Source organism: Dreissena polymorpha, chromosome 11, assembly GCF_020536995.1.
Source record: "Dreissena polymorpha isolate Duluth1 chromosome 11, UMN_Dpol_1.0, whole genome shotgun sequence".
Lineage (NCBI taxonomy): Eukaryota > Metazoa > Mollusca > Bivalvia > Myida > Dreissenidae > Dreissena > Dreissena polymorpha.
In genome coordinates, this window is record NC_068365.1 from 21,202,140 (window position 1) to 21,217,626 (window position 15,487).

General features: G+C 36.9%; 1 protein-coding gene and 3 non-coding genes across 4 annotated transcripts in view; 1 reads left to right on the forward strand and 3 right to left on the reverse strand.

Annotated features, from left to right (window-relative positions):
* Positions 1–15,487, forward strand: part of LOC127850296 (uncharacterized) — a 186,849-nt gene that overhangs the window by 158,197 nt on the left and 13,165 nt on the right. The gene's annotated exons all lie outside the window — the stretch shown is intronic.
* Trnaa-agc (transfer RNA alanine (anticodon AGC)) lies at positions 3,534–3,606 on the reverse strand. Its single transcript has one exon. It is a non-coding gene; the product is annotated as a tRNA-Ala (tRNA).
* On the reverse strand, positions 4,982–5,054 carry Trnaa-agc (transfer RNA alanine (anticodon AGC)). The gene has a single exon. It is a non-coding gene; the product is annotated as a tRNA-Ala (tRNA).
* Trnaa-agc (transfer RNA alanine (anticodon AGC)) lies at positions 6,343–6,415 on the reverse strand. The gene has a single exon. It is a non-coding gene; the product is annotated as a tRNA-Ala (tRNA).

Here is a 15,487-nt window from a genome sequence, read left to right on the forward strand (position 1 = left end):
AGCTCGGGTCAAAAGAAAGCCTGTATATTCATTTATTAATGGAAACTGTAACTTGCTTGTAACGATTATATGAGTTATCATTATTACCCAAAATGGTAAATTTTATCTCTGTTTAAACATGACTCCGTCTGGCCAAATGGTATGGGCATTAGACTTTTATTTGAGAGACCAGCGTTTTATTTGCAACTTAGCCGGTCATAGGGTAGTGTTCTTGGGCAAGACAAACTTCCTTAGCCTTATACCCATTTGCAACCCTCCAATCATGAATTATTTAACTGTTCCTGCAATATAACTGTAATCATATTTCGAATGGTGTAAAAGACATTTTAAAACCAATTTGGAAAATTTGCTATTGTATGTACATGTTTTGTTCTTTTTTCTGACACAAATGTGTTGAATGGCATCCATATTTGGGAAATTGTTAAGTCTAAATATATTGATTGGTCATTTTGTTGACAATGGAAAAATAAAGTGTTTCAGCCTTGTTATCGGGTGCCAGTTTGCCTATTTGGAAGCCATCGCCAGCCCAAAAAGCCAAGCAAACTACCAGTGGACAGACAGCACTTCCCACTATTCAGCAAAGTAATTGTCAGATTACTTATGGATTAGATAAGATTTATTTTATAGATATTTTGCACTCTTCCAAAAACATGTATACCAACTATGAAAAAAAATGATTATACCATTTGAATAACATATGAAAAGACTAAATACCATACCTTATTTGTTTGTGTGAATATGTATTATTAGGATGCTGAGGTAGTTTGTATTGACTTTAGGTTTGTTACCACCAACCCTTCCTTTGCCAGCAAGTCAAAGTGATTCGCGTATTCTAGAGACCCAACAGTCAGTGGATGACGTGAGCGCTCATCGAATACCCTCTCGTAGCCATTCCTCAGATACTGTTGTTGGTCGAGTTGAAGATAAAGGTATGATTCTAATTGTAAATGTTGCATGAAAGCCTTCTATCTGTTTTATCTACTGTTTTTATTAAGTTGGTAAGACATTGCAGAGCTCTAGCTAAAAAAAACATTTGCGTTGGAATTATCGCGTGTGTTAATGTATTATTCTGCCACGGCATGTGACTTGTTCTCTATACACAAAGAAGGAAAACTAACGTGGGTTATCACCCCGATATACCAAAGGATATAAGTATGACATCACTTTGATTGTCTGCACACTGTTTATGAATGAAGGCGACGTAATTTAATTTTGAATGTTGTGGTGACGTCGCGTTTTCGCGGAAAATTGGAGGACATTCTGTTAACATAATTCTCATTTACAACCGTTAAATCGCGGATAACTTATTAATGACATCGTGTTAGAATCGAAATAATCTACGTGTAAGCGTTGGTTATTGCGGTAATAACCAACGGTATGTCGTTCCGATGCTTGTTATCAAACCACTCGGGCTACACCCTCGTGGTTTAATTCCTACAAGACGGAGCTCCATACCGTTGGTTATTACTGCAATAACCAACGGTTACCCGTCGATTATTTCTTAAGTATATGCTGGTACCCAAACAATCCGTGTCGAAAGAGATGTTTTTATTAATTCAATAGTGTTGTGATAAATGCCATAGATCATGTAATCTCTGTATATTGATTACATCATGATTGTTCGTGCGATATTAAAATTTTCATGAGAGTAATTTTGGTCACCCATAAGCATCAATAGGCAAAACAATTTCCCTTAGATATGATTAGCCAATGAGTAACTTCACGGTGGTAGGAATATAAATTGTTAACTGTAAATGCCACATATATAAGAAATCTGTTGGTTCAAGCTTCAGGGGTCAGACATGTTATATATTTTCCACTTTCATACCTTGGTTTTTGTTTGATGAAACTTTTCAGAGCTGATTCTCAGATAGGTAACAATATTCCAACATGAAATTTGGATATATTCTTATAGTCCAAAACCAAACCCCAACTTCCATGGTGCAACTGGTAGCATGTTCACTGTAAATGTGAAAGATCCAGGTTCAAATCCTGGTGGAAGTCATAGTTTGTGAGGATTATAATGCTGTCAGAGAATTTCACTTTGTCATAATCTTATCTTGTTATTGATAACCTTGTGAGTCAAAAGTCATAAAATATTATAACATTTCACATAATATTGTTTACAAAACAAAAAAGCAAAGTCATAATGTAGATATTTTCTTGATTATATATGGAAATCTGGAATAGATCAAATTAAGAATAAACAAATGAAGAATAGCCATTTGAATTCCCCGCCAAAATTCAGCCTTTTCAATTGTGGTGGCTCATTATGGGCTCATGAGTCATGGCCTTGGCGCAGTGGTAGCGTGCTGGGCCCATAACCCAGAGGTCCGAGGATCGAAACCTCGCTCTGCTAAATATTTTGTTTTGAAGTTTTTCAAAGTCTTCTAAGTTCACGACTCCGTTCCAATCAGTTCTAATTTTGACTGTTTATTGATAGAACCAGCAAAATCATGATTCGAATGAAATTCTGCACGAAAGTGTTACATGAAACATAATGTTTGACTAGCGGTTGAAAAGAATGTAGAATCAGGGTATCGATCCCTGTACCTCTCACATGCTAAGCGAGCGCTCTACCAATTGAGCTAATTCCCCTAATGAGATAATTATAGTGCTGCTTTTGCACACTGTTTATGCCTCAAATGGAAACGTAGCTTAATAAAATATAGCTGTTTTTCCATGGCAGTAACTAGCAAATTCTTCAGTATACATCGTAACAACATCAGAGTGGCACAGTGAAAAGGTGCTGGGCCCATAACTCAGATTATGACCTTCAACCGCTGCTTCCATAACATTCAATCTCTAAAGAAAACGACAATGTATTTGAACAAACCAATTGTGTGTATAGACACTGGCCCAAAGTCACAGTTTAACTCGGAGGTAAGCGACTTTATTATGAGACATTGACAATTGGCGGTATACTGTGAACTGGAGGGTAGCCTTGATAACGAAGGGTGAATGGCAGTGAACCGTGCTTCGCGTAAGTTCTGTCTTCACGTGTATAATAGTGTAATCTTTGAATGGCTACCGGCCTATTAAAGTTTGAAACATCGAAACGGCTAAACATGATTGGACAAGTGGCCGTTTAATCTTAGCTATGCAGATCGGAGGTGCTTGCTTGTTACAAATATTGAAAGCCGTTGTCATATAAACGATCGAATTCGTGACTGGTTGTTTGACATGGCGTGCAACACATGTTTACATTTTTTGTAAGGTCAACTTTGATGTTTTCAGAACAGGCGCTTGTTAAATTTTTATCAAGTAAGAAAACATATAATTATAAATTCTAATCTTGTTATAGGAAACCTAGAGTCAAGGACTGAGAGTCTAGGCGCTAATTTGTAAGTACAACCATGAACAAGGTAGTACGTTAAGCTTATTTGTATTTATTTAAGTAAAAATGAAAACCTGGCAAAGTGTTCACATCAAACCCGGACATGTTCAAAGCATGACAATGTTATCTTTGGTAAGCAGATGTGTTAGTGTTTAGTGAGGAAACAGAGACGTGGCCCGATTGCTGATGAAAAGAATGGAGAATCAGGGTATCGATCCCTGTACCTCTCACATGCTAAGCGAGCGCTCTACCACTTGAGCTAATTCCCCTCAATAGATAATTCTAGCACTACCTTTGCTCACTGTTTATGTCTCAAATTCAAACGTAGATGGATACACTTAAGTTGATTTTTTCCATGGCAGTAAATCGCAAATCCTTAAGTAAACATAGTAACAACAGCAGAGTGGCGCAGTGGAAGCGTGCTGGGCCCATAACCCAGAGGTCCGAGCATCGAAACCTCGCTCTGCTAGATATTTCGTTTTGAAGTTTTTCAAAGTCTTCTTAGTACACGACTCCGTTCCAATCAGTTCTAATTTTGACTGTTTATAGATAGAACAAGCAAAATCATGATTCGAATGAAATTCTGCACGAAAGTGTTACATAAAACATAATGTTTGACTAGCGGTTGAAAAGAATGTAGAATCAGGGTATCGATACCTGTACCTCTCACATGCTAAGCGAGCGCTCTACCACTTGAGCTAATTCCCCTAATGAGATAATTATAGTGCTGCTTTTGCACACTGTTTATGACTCAAATGCAAACGTAGCTTAATAAAATATAGCTGTTTTTTCCATGGCAGTAACTAGCAAATTCTTCAGTATACATCGTAATAACATCAGAGTGGCACAGTGAAAGCGTGCTGGGTCCATAACTCAGATTATGACCTTCAACCGCTGCTTCCATAACATTCAATCTCTAAATAAAACGACAATGTATTTGAACAAACCAATTGTGTGTATGGACACTGGCCCAAAGTCACAGTTTAACTCGGAGGTAAGCAACTTTATTATGAGACATTGACAATTGGCGGTATACTGTGAACTGGAGGGTAGCCTTGATAACGGAGGGCGAATGACAGTGAACAGTGATGCGCGTAAGTTCTGTCTTCACGTGTATAATAGTGTAATCTTTGAATGGCTACCGGCCTATTAAAGTCTGAAACATCGAAACGGCTAAACATGATTGGACAAGTGGCCGTTTTATCATAGCTATGCAGATCGGAGATGCTTGCTTGTTACAAATATTGAAAGCCGTCGTCATATAAACGATCTAATTCGTGACTGGTTGTTTGACACGGCGTGCAACACATGTTTACATTTGTGTAAGGTCAACTTTGAGGTTTTCAGAACAGGCGATTGTTCAATTGTTATCAAATAAGAAAACATATAATTATAAATTCTAATCTTGTTATAGGAAACCTATAGTCTAGGACTGAGAGTCTAGGCGCAAATTTGTAAGTACAATCATGAACAAGGTAGCACGTTAAGCTTATTTGTATTTATTTAAGTAAAAAATAAAACCTGGCAAAGTGTTCACATCAAACCCGGACCATGTTCAAAGCATGACAATGTTATCTTTGGTAAGCAGATGTGTTAGTGTTTAGTGAGGAAACAGAAACGTGGTCCGATTGCTGCTGAAAAGAATGGAGAATCAGGGTATCGATCCCTGTACCTCTCACATGCTAAGCGAGCGCTCTACCACTTGAGCTAATTCCCCTCAATCGATAATTCTAGCACTACCTTTGCTCACTGTTTATATCTTAAATTCAAACGTAGATGGATACACTTAAGTTGATTTTTTCCATGGCAGTAAATCGCAAATCCTTAAGTAAACATAGCAACAACAGCAGAGTGGCGCAGTGGAAGCGTGCTGTTCCCATAACCCAGAGGTCCGAGGATCGAAACCTCGCTCTGCTAGATATTTTGTTTTGAAGTTTTTCAAAGTCTTCTAAGTACACGACTCCGTTCCAATCAGTTCTAATTTTGACTGTTTATAGATAGAACAAGCAAAATCATGATTCGAATGAAATTCTGCACGAAAGTGTTACATAAAACATAATGTTTGACTAGCGGTTTAAAAGAATGTAGAATCAGGGTATCGATCCCTGTACCTCTCACATGCTAAGCGAGCGCTCTACCACTTGAGCTAATTCCCCTTATGAGATAATTATAGTGCTGCTTTTGCACACTGTTTATGACTCAAATGCAAACGTATCTTAATAAAATTTAGCTGTTTTTTTCCATGGCAGTAACTAGCAAATTCTTCAGTATACATCGTAATAAGATCAGAGTGGCACAGTGAAAGCGTGCTGGGCCCATAACTCAGATTATGACCTTCAACCGCTGCTTCCATAACATTCAATCCCTAAATAAAACGACAATGTATTTGAACAAACCAATTGTGTGTATGGACACTGGCCCAAAGTCACAGTTTAACTCGGAGGTAAGCGACTTTATTATGAGACATTGACAATTGGCGGTATACTGTGAACTGGAGGGTAGCCTTGATAACGGAGGGCGAATGACAGTGAACAGTGATGCGCTTAAGTTCTGTCTTCACGTGTATAATAGTGCAATCTTTGAATGGCTACCGGCCTTTAAAGTCTGAAACATCGAAACGGCTAAACATGATTGGACAAGTGGCCGTTTTATCATAGCTATGCAGATCGGAGATGCTTGCTTGTTACAAATAATGAAAGCCGTCGTCATATAAACGATCTAATTCGTGACTGGTTGTTTGACATGGTTTAATTATAAATTCTTATCTTGTTATAGGAAACCTAGAGTCTAGGACTGAGAGTCTAGGCGCTAATTTGTAAGTACAACCATGAACAAGGTAGTACGTTAAGCTAGTTTTTATTTATTTAAGTAAAAAATAAAACCTGGCAAAGTGTTCACATCAAACCCGGACCATGTTCAAAGCATGACAATGTTATCTTTGGTAAGCAGATGTGTTAGTGTTTAGTGAGGAAACAGAGACGTGGTCCGATTGCTGATGAAAAGAATGGAGAATCAGGGTATCGATCCCTGTACCTCTCACATGCTAAGCGAGCGCTCTACCACTTGAGCTAATTCCCCTCAATAGATCATTCTAGCACTACATTTGCTCACTGTTTATGTCTCAAATTCAAACGTAGATGGATACACTTAAGTTGATTTTTTCCATGGCAGTAAATCGCAAATCCTTAAGTAAACATAGTAACAACAGCAGAGTGGCGCCCCATAGCAAATCAGCTCATATCAATTGTGGTTGAATTGTGGTTATACTGACCAATCGTTGAACGTAACGCTACCACAATTCGAAAGGTTCTGACCAATGGGATTGCACGGATCTACCACAATTGGCTGTAAATAAAAATGGCGGATGGACGATATCGATGTGTTGATCGATAGTTTAAAGTTAATGCTTAAGTGTTTTTATTGTTAACTGTTAATTTCTTGTGTATTCGGATTCTTGTGTATTCGGATTTTCTACACGTGGTAAGTGTGATAAGTTTTTGACGTTATTTAGCCAACGCCCGTTGCTTTGTTTCTTTACTTGTCAATTTTGACCTACTTTGTCTTTGCACGAAGTTAAAAACCTTTTATTATGATAATATGAGCATGTGTATCATTCTGTCAAGGTGGTATTAATTACGAAGATTTCCCCCGATATTTACCGTTATACTATGCACTACTTGTACGGCAACGGGTGTTGTAAATTGAACATAAATAATCAAAAATCTGAAACGCAATCAAATGAAAAATGAATTGGATTACAACGCACGAAAAATAAATGAATATAGCAATTATTTTCAAGCATTGACTATTGTTTCATATCAGAAAATGAACTCTAAAAATTATAATATTCATTTGTTAGACAAGAGTCGAAGAGAAGAACACAGGTTTGAAACTCAAGTCATGTTAACAATATAAACACTTTGTAAAACAGACACATGAAAACATACATGTACACAAAAACTAGCATAGGAGTGTTTTATTGAAAAATATATTTTCAAGATTGATTTTTGGTATAGTTGAGTTAATTTCATGTCATAATTTCCATAATTTTTCAACATTAAGAAAGGAGTGATACTGGCGTGGAGAGAATTTGTATTGAATATTGGGTCACACAGATTTCATTGTTTACAATAGCCATGGGTGGCTGTAATGCAATACCACAAGAAAAGCCTACCCGCAGTAACCCTGGGTTATAGTATACACATGTCAATAAGCTACAGGTGTGAAATTCTGTTTTTCCATTTGAAAAACTTGATTGGATTTGAGCAATTATATTATCTGCTGATAGAGACGGGTTCTTAAATAGAGGCATTCATTAACAAAAGATATTTATTACAGATCATGACATCTTGGGAGCCTTCATTTCGAAGATGTCCTAATGGGTCCCTCTCAATGAATGACTCTGCTGAGGTGAAAATCATCAAGAGTCAGCATCGTGAGAACGACCGCGATGAACCCCTGTCAGCTGCTGCCGTCAGACTTCAGGCAGAGACCATAGTCAAGAATGCTGGGGGCGACATTACAAATTCGAAGCATCTTCTTGGCTGCTTTGAAATTCAATTCGGCCAATTCAGGTTTCAATTACATACATCAAAATATTTGTATAGAAGTAAATGCTTAACCCTTTCACTTTCTTATAAAAACTTCTTTGAAACCACCAGTGTACAAAATTTTCCAGGAGGAATCTTTAGGTGATCCTCTGTATAGTTTTTTTCAAATCATGTTGAATTGATATGTAAAAGTGTCTCACAGGGGGCAGGGCTTATTTTACTTATATGTATTAATAGGAAACTTAAAAAATCACAGTTGTGATCAGATTATTATCAAACTTGCAAAGTGTCTTTATATCAATGAGGACTCGGGGGTCCTATTTAGAAAAATTACCCCATTAAGAATAATCCTCACTTGTCCTAGCCAATATTTAGTTCTTCATCTTTTACAGGGGAATGACATTCAAATGGATTTTGGAGAATTCTCCCGGCTACGCTGGATACCTAGTAGCAGGAATGGAGAGAGACCTATCCAATCCGAAAGAATCCAGTCCATTTGACAACAGATGGGTAAACAAAATGGCCTTCAAAAAGTATGTTGAGTTCTTTGAAGAAGGTCGAGAACTCGTCACACGAAAGAAAAAGAGTAGTGGTATGTCACAAGTTCATAACTTAAATTATTTATCATATTGACAATATTATTTAAAAAAAGTATCAGTTGCCCTTCTTTCATTAACCGTATAAAAACAGAGTATAAAAGTGAAATATGAGTCTGGTGTTAGCCATGCCTACTTTCCTATTGTCACTCTAAATTGTTTCGGTTACAGTAAAAGATCTATGCAAATTATAATCAGGGGTGTCAATTTTCCGGATTATTCCGGAAATCCGGATTTGAGCCGTCCAAGGTTGATTTTGAGGTGAATGTTAATCCGATGAGTTTGTTCAAGGCGGGTGGGGGTAGGGACAAAATTCTTTAAGTGCGGGATCATTTCAGAACGAATATTGTTATAGCATCGTCGGCATTCCGGACATTTGTGCTTGGTACCGATTTTATTTATTGATTTCTGATTGGTAAGCGGCTGGCACTGACATGAGCAGTAACTGGCTACATGTAAGTAAAGCACTGCAATATCATATTTTAAAACAATATGTTAATCAAATTATATATTGACTGCGTATTTGCGGGGTTACTGGTTACTGATTTTCATTTTCTGCAGTCAAAGGATATGCATATTTTATTTCATTTGCAAATGATGTATCGCGACATGTTTTCGGACAGTCGTTTTCGGATACGCTGGTTTGTCAATTTTAATTTAATTTCGAAGTTTTTAATATCATTTGTTTAGAATGACAAATACTCCTGCGGTGTTACGGATGGTTTGGTTTATAATATGTTGCATTGTACTTACCAGAAATTGCACCTAGAAAGACTATAAAAAAAGAACAATAAGCTAGGGCTTGGGGGTTCGGGCCCTCTCTTCCCTTTATCCTACGGCTTAATTTAATTTTCCGGATTTCAAATTTGGGACAATTGGCACCCCTGACATAATAATGTAAAGTATATTCTCATTTCTCCATGTTTTTTTACAAGGTTAGAACTTATTCGGCTTCAATAATACATACATATATACATTGATATGATTAAGGCAAAAGATTTAGAGTTTAAGATTTATATTGTTTCTGTTTGTTGATATCTCAGCTTTGATTTTTAGCAGGTGTGTCAACTGCAGTGCAGGCTTCTCCTTCAGATATGTCTGATGAACAGTTGCTTCTTCTTACACAGGAAACAGAACAGAAGATGATTTCAGGTAAAAATGTATTTTTCTTTACTTATTATGTATTAAGTAAAAAGGATAGACAGGCATGTTGCCAAACACTACTATAGAGATTAAAAAAACATGCAAAACAACCATTGATATTAAAAAAGTATAAATAAATGCAGTGACCTATAAGTGAAACAGCTAAAACTTTAATGTTGCCCTCAATAACAAACCAGATTGAGACTGGTATTTAAGATGTTTGTTGATATCTCAGCTTTGATTTTTAGCAGGTGTGTCAACCGCAGTGCAGGCTACTCCCCCAGATATGTCTGATGATGAGTTGCTTCTTCTTACACAGAAAGTTGAAAAGAAGATGGTTTCAGGTACAAATGTATTTTCATTACTTTAACATGTATAAAGTTAAAATGGATAAACATGCATGTTGCCAAACACATCTGTAGAGATTAAAAGAAAAATATTTGTGAAACAACTATGGATATTCAAACAGTAAAAATAACTGCAGTGACCTAGAAGTAAAACAGCTTAAAATTAATGTTGCTTTCAATAACAAACCAGATTGAGACTGGTATTTCAGACAGACATGTATTATTTTTCATGATATTTACTATATTTTTTTCTTTTTCATAGTATATAAGATCATGAACTGTAAATATTGTGCACTTCAATAGATGTACATTTTGCCTGATATTTATATGTTTTTTCATACATGTATTTTAAGCATTAAGTTGTTGTAAAGTGACTTGAATGCATAAAAGGTTCACTCTTCACTTTAAACTGCTTTTTAAAAACATAATTTACCATTCTTTTCTATATACTTGTTTTTACACACTTGCGGCGGACTGAGGAGATCGTAAGTATTACATTGTATGTGGAAGACGGCTTATCAAGGTGATTACTTATATGACACATAACTGACTCCTACTATTCCATAGAGCATTAGTTATCAGTAATCCTTTCCCTGGTACATTGAATGACCAATGCCTTATAAAGAGGTACTTTAAGAAGTAGAGATCAACTTGTGCAGTAAGCAAATGCTGTGACAAAAAATTCTTGATTGTGGCACTAATACATCTTTCATAAATCTTTTTTGCACCTGTTATAGGGGATATCTTAAATACAAAAGGCAAGATGGCCTATCTGAATGATATATTTTTTAATGTACATTTAGAATATATTTTATGCACAAGGGAAAGAATTAATGTATTCAAATAGATTAGAATTTTTTACTTTATTTGCTCTGTAAATATGTTTGTGCACTATGTGTGCAGTGTTCTAACCTAGCACTATGTGTGCAGTGTTCTAACCTAGGTTCTGTAAATTATTTATATTTTTGAAAAGGAATATTAAAACATTATTGTCAGGGTTCTTGTTATAATAGAATACGGATCAAGCGAAGTAACTGATACTTATCAAAGCAATAACTTTGTTACCAGTCCAAATCTTATGTTGTATGAAATAAGCATCTCTGCATTCTTCATATATTGTCATTTGTGCATGTGCTCTGAGGACTGCATTGAGAGGGACATTTCATGTCTTTTGTTAAAGTGTTTGTTCCATCGAAATCAAGAAAATAGTAGTTGTCAACTCAAATCGGGTGACACATTTTTAATGTCAGGGACCGTGAAAGTTAAAATATTCCTTTTCTACGAATATAAAACATTTATTACTGGTATCTGGATATTCTCTGCCTAGCTTATGTTTTCTTTTTCTGGTAAGCAGATAAATAAATGTGCTTTTGTTCTTTCTGTTGGTTTGTGGTGCTTTTATTTTCTATGTATACAATCAAGCAATCCTCTTTCTCGTGGTTTGTGTAGCTTTTGTTTTCTCAAAGTATATATAATTAACCATCTTACATCTGTTCTTTTGTGGTGCTTTTCTGTTTAGTAATAGAAAGAATGTAACCTCAACGTGTTTTAAATATGAATGTTATTATTTGTAACTCTTATTATTTTAACTGACCTTTTACAAATCTGCTGGAGGATATGGTAATGATAATTATTATATGCTAGGAAGCGATTGTTAAAAAATATAAGTGCAATATATCCTTACATCTCATACCTATAATCAACATCTTAAATTTAGCCTGTTGATGGCATTTTGTTGAAATAAAGCTTCAAATTGTAAAACTTAAGTTAGTAACGATATCTTAAAATAAATACATTTGTTTGTTTAATGTCAGATAATGTTAAGTTGCTTTGGCGCTAATGAAAGGATGAATTATCTCCCTTAGGAGACCTCCTTGGTGTCCATACCCATGTACTGCACACTTCCTTGTGGATTCTGCTTTGAAAACAAATACAAGACACTTTTCCTTAGCATAGTGCTAGTTCTTTGCCCAGTAATAGTGTTTACAATGGCGTTAAACCATTGAGTGATATTAAATGTTCAATTTGTTGCCCCTGATAACATTATGAAAATTAGTAGAGATATCAAGGTACTTTGTAGCTATTTCCTGATTTTCTTGTAAAGAGCCACACCAGAATTATATGACCTCTGTGTAATTTCAGTGTATATGGGACTTTGTGCCAGGATCTTTAGCCTATGACCATTTATTTTATTCTTCATATCAACATTATTAAGATAAGTATTATAGTGAAATTTTATTTTGTTTTAGTTACAAGCGAGGTGGATGCTAAGAGCACACCAAAGTTGTCATCCCGGGAACTCTTTGTCCCAACAATCTCGGCTCAACGAAAAGGTATCATCTCATTTTGATTAAATTTAGCGTGAGAACTACTTTCCATGTAATAATGCTATGTGATCAGAATGATTGATCAGTATGGGATATATTAATTAGCTAAGTCTTTTCATGGAATCATAAATTCTATCTCTGTTTACACATCAATCCGTCTAGCCACATGGTCTAGGCGTTAGACTTTCATTTGAGAGACCAGAGTTTTATTTGCAACTTAGCTGGTCATAGTGTTATTGTGCAAGACAAACTGCCTTAGCCTTATACCCATTTACAACCCTCGTAACATGAATTATTTAACTGTTGCTGCAATATAAGTGAACTCGAGTTTCAAATGGTGTAAAATGAAAAAGGCAACTTAAAAACAATTTGGAAAATTTGCCATTTTATGCACATTTTTTTCTTTTTTTTTCCTGACACAATCGTTTTGTATCGTATCCATATCAGGAAATTATCTAAATATATATTGATTGGTGTTGTTTTGTTGACTAAAGTGTACAGAGAATGAAAAAAGCAAAAATATACTGTTTCAGCCTTGCTATCGGGTGCCAGTTTGCCAATAAGGAAGCCAGTTCCGGCCCAAAAAGCACAACAAACTTCCAGTGGACAGACAGCGCTTCCCGCTATTCAGCAAGGTAATTTTCAGATTACTTATGGAGTTGACAAGATTTATTTTATAGATATTTTGAACTCTTCCTGTTTCATAAGAAAACACAAGACGACGTATACCAATTATGAAAAAGATGATGATTATGAGATTTTAATGATATGAAAAGGCTATGATCAACTTACAATTGCATAGAAATTGAGACAATTCACATAATCTGTGCATGAACCTATATTGAATATTAATATAGTAATGTAAAATCAATCTGGGACATATCATCTGTAGCATTATCTTGAGTGTTTAAATACAATACCTCATTTGTTTGCGTGAATATGTATTATGAGGACGCTGAGGTAGTTTGTATTGACTTAAGGTTTGTTACCACCAACCCGTCCTATGCCTGCAAGTCAAAGTGATTCGCCAATTCCTGATCCCCAACAGTTAGTGGATGACGTGAGCGCGAATCAAAGACCTTCACATAGCCCTTCCTTAGATACTGTTGTTGGTCAACGTGAAAATAAAGGTATGATTCTAATTGTAAAGGTTACATGAAAGCCTTCTACCTGTTATTTCTACTGGTTTTATTAAATTGGTAGAAAAAACTTAATGGAATTTTTCCCCAGCACAGGTAACATCCTGACCTGACACTTGTTGGATTTTTAACTAAGGCGCTGTAATGTTTTCTCATGGGAGTGGCCTATGGCAAAACACTGTAAAGCCTTAGGCCTGTTTTGTTTTAATACAGAAAACAAAATGACATTTGCATTGGAATTATCGCGTTGTTAATGTATTAGTATACGCTAGCACCCAAACAATCTGTGTCGAAAGAGAAGTTTTTTTTTAAATCCAATAGTGCTGTGATAATTGCCATAGAACATGTAATCTCTGAATATTGATTACATCATGAGTGTTTCTGCGATAGTAAAACTATCATGAGAGTAATTTCGGTCACTCATAAGCATCAATAAGCGAGACAATTTCCCTTAGATATGATTAGCAAATAAGTAATTTTACGGCGGACACATGTAAACTGTAAATGCCTCATGATTAATTGATCTTTCCATATATATATATATGATATTGGATGGCTCAAGCTTCAGTGAACAGATGTGTTATATATATTCGAATTTCAGACCTTTGTCTCCCAGCCCGCTGGAAGACAACCCTACCAAAGGCAGACCAGCAGTGGATAGCGAAAGCCCTGTTCCGTTGGACCAGCTCAGGGGGTGTGGAACTTGTTCCGGAGCACCTTAACCAGCTATGGTGGTATCCACCTCAGCCAGCCGTTGCAGTAAACAGCTTGCCTGGAGTGGATAGGTACTTCGCACGGCCCCTGTTTTTATGGATGCCCAGAAAACAGTGGAAAGTCCAGCTGTATTGTCCACATCCAGGCTGCGATAGGCAAGAACTCGCCTCTGCAGGCATAAACCAAAAGGTCAGACAAGTTGTAGATATTGATGGCTACTACAACTTGGCCTGTGACAACCTGGAATGCATGAAATGCAGACGGCGTGTACTCAGTTGGAGCCATTCAATTTTGTCGCAGCTTGACATAGGCCACAGGGTACAGTTCCCGTGCATCCTAACCGCAAAGCATGCCTGTGACAGGAAGATTGTCTTGCTGCTCAGGAATAGAGGACTTGGCAACAGCTGCAGCCAAATAAGAAAGAAGGTAGATGAGCAACATGATGAAGCATGGCTCAATAGTAATGCTCACTACCTTACAGATTGCAGCGGCTTCATCGATGCAGCACATTCTGGTTTGCTTGTCAATCGAACCATTTCTGATCCACCGGAAAGAGCTGCCCTACCCAGACACAGATGGTTCATGCAAATTTACATCCAGGATGTCTTTCAACGACTTGATGAGATAAAGGCTGGCATAACCTCTGTGTTTGGGAGAATTCTAAAACTGGATTCGACTAAGAAGGTGGTGAAGAAGTTGGCTGGTCGCCCCGCTAAAACAGCTCTTTGGTGCTCGAATGTGGGGAACGAGCATGGGCAGATTCTGACTTCAGTCATGACAAGCAGTGAAGGTCATGGTCTTACCCCAATGTTGGTGGGCATCATCAACAGATACACAAAGGCAGAGATCCCTTCGCCAGAAATCTTGTACCTTGATCGTGACTGCTGTGGTGCATCTCCCTTACAACAAGTGTTGCAGGCCTCAGCATGGAATTGCACAGTTGTTCGTCTAGACATCTGGCATTTTATGAGGAGGATTGCCACTGGTTGTTCCACTGACTCCCACGCCTTGTACTCAACTTTCATGGGTATGATGAGCAACTGCATCTTCAATTGGGATGAAGAGGATTTCAACGTCTTGTCATGTCCAAGAGGAATGAGCTTGCAGCACAAGACATTCATTACAAGTATGACAGTGATGTTGTTAAAACTCTCACCCGCTATGAGCTAGCTTTGCACTGCCGTCGCATGACAAGGGGTGTGCCTGAGACTACAAGACTTCTCCGCGACCTCATTGAAACCTTCAGTGGTGAAAAGGGGAGGGACACTCTAGGTGCCTACTAACAATTTCTTCTCATCTTTTACAATTTGTCATCTGCATTCTATTTCGATTTC